This window comes from Hibiscus syriacus, unplaced genomic scaffold (genome assembly GCF_006381635.1).
Source record: "Hibiscus syriacus cultivar Baekdansim isolate YM2019G1 unplaced genomic scaffold, ASM638163v2 tig00110933_pilon, whole genome shotgun sequence".
Lineage (NCBI taxonomy): Eukaryota > Viridiplantae > Streptophyta > Magnoliopsida > Malvales > Malvaceae > Hibiscus > Hibiscus syriacus.
The window spans coordinates 102,603-104,870 of record NW_024062919.1 but is presented as its reverse complement, the minus strand read 5'-3'; the positions used below and the strand labels follow the sequence as shown (position 1 = coordinate 104,870).

Here is a 2,268-nt window from a genome sequence, read left to right as displayed (position 1 = left end):
CTATTTATAGGCTAAGAATTTTTTCATCCTTTGTTCATTTCCAATGTGGGATTTGACCAATTTTTGCCAAAAACTAACAAGGCGTAGGCCATCCACAGGGTGCTTGTGGTGGGAACCATGGATGATAAAGTTAAAGGTGTTTCCCCTTCACACAAAATTATAGATAAATTAGCGCATCAATCGTAATATACTTTTAACTTTAAGTATATTTGATTTCGTAACTTTAAGAATTTGATTATCAAAATATAAGATTACTTGTCATATTATTGTATATGTTATATATATATATATATATATATATATATATATATAAAATGTGTGATCTATTATTAAACTCGTTTAAAGATATTCTTATATAATAGTTTTAAATTTATTATTTTATGGTGTCACGTTAGTATTACCGTTAAATATTTTTAATGACGAATAACCATAACATAATTAAAACTTAACGTTAGGTATGATTTGAAAAAAAATTAGAGACCAAAACAGAACGGATAAAATAGATGGGTGACTAAATACATAATTTACCCTAAGATCAATGTAGTAAATAATAATCTTTGTATACAATAAAATATTGTATAGAGAAATTTTCTTTATAATTTATTATTTTGTATCCAATGTGGTTTGGTCACTTCTCACTCCATAAATCTAATTACATAATTATCCATAAAAATCAAATGAAATTTAGAATAATCGTACGAAACTTAAACTAAATATAAAAAAACACTAGTTTTTTCGGTTTTCGTAATTAATTATGGTCAGCCCTATTTGTATATGTATGTGCATGTGTATATAAGCCCCAAGGGAAAGAACGAACCAGTAACTCTTTGTGTCAAGGTGGAAACTAAAGCGGTGGAGACAGTACTCGATAATTGTCCATGCAAAGGCCCCAAAAACAGACAGTATGGCCGCTAGGGGAAGTGTGAGACCCATTGTGTAGGACATTTTGATGAAATAAAATGCAACCGGTAGCCATACGACTGGCAATACCCACCACACAGTTCGAGTCAGCATCTGTTTCATGTCAAACAAAGGGAAGACAAGAAGCATTAGGTCGTTTTTACCATTGGAATTCGAATCGACTGGAATAATGTAGTGAAAAAGGGATGCTTGTATAGTACCTCCATGAAATCACTCTCGAAAAACCGAGGACTTTTCTCAGTCAGAATTGGGGTGTGACAGTCTTGGTAAGTTTCTCCAAGGTGACCAACCTGCCATACATCCAAATAAGATGTGAAGATTTATGAACATTATTTTTTCAACCGGCATCCATTCGAAATAGGGTCGAACACGTGATTTTATATACAAAAGTACCTGGAAGACAAGGGGTTATTTTGGATCAACAGTGAACTCCTTTCCAACCATTTTTTGCTACTGCAATAAACAAGAAGCAAAATCTGCAGAAACAAGAAGCAAAAACACAGAATTATGTTTAGTGAAGTGAAGAGTGAAGGAGAAGGAAGAGAGGATTTTATATGGAGGGATCCTTTATGGGAATCTCAACCATTAATGAACTGTGGTGAAAGCAACGAGCGCCCTTTTAAACTTGGTAGGTTAGTTCCAATGAGCTTCGCTGGTTCTATGACTCTCCATCCTTATCTGATCATGCAACGTAACGTAGGAAGGAAATGTAAAAAAAGTAAAGCAAAATATGTACATACCATTAAGTGAACTATTTCCGTCATGAATGGACCGAGGAGAGTCGGTGTAGACAGTCACTTTCTTGAAAATTTCAAATTATAGTATGTTTAGATATTTCTTTTTATTTTCTATTGATAACGTGTTTTTGTGCCCTAAAATTTTATAAGTTCGCTTAAATTTTAGTAATTCACCCTTATAACATAGAATCTTGTGTCCATTCTTGATTATAACTTCTAAAGATGGAATCACAAGGCGTAGGCCATCCATATGGTACTTGTGGTGGAAACCATGGATGAGATAATGAAAGGTGTTACCCTTTTCACAAAATCATCTATAGATTAGTTGATCATTTGTAATATACTTTTAATTCTTTAATCATATAATTACCCCTTTCAAAAAAATCATCTGTAACATGTTTTTAATTTAAATTCATTCGGTTCTGTAATTTTGAGAAATGATTATAAAAATATAAGCTTATTTATTATATTATTATATATATTATATTATCTTGTTTGATTCATTTAGTTGAAATATAAATATTTGATTAATAGTTGAAATATTATCTAAAATCACACTTTACAAAATTATCTTTGTAAAATAATTTTTAATATCTCTCGACATTAAATT

The 2,268-nt window shown here is 31.1% G+C and overlaps 1 pseudogene; it reads right to left on the bottom strand.

Moving 5' to 3' along the window:
- LOC120147064 lies at positions 1 to 1,365 on the bottom strand (annotated as a pseudogene).
- Positions 1,366 to 2,268: the final 903 nt, after the last annotated feature.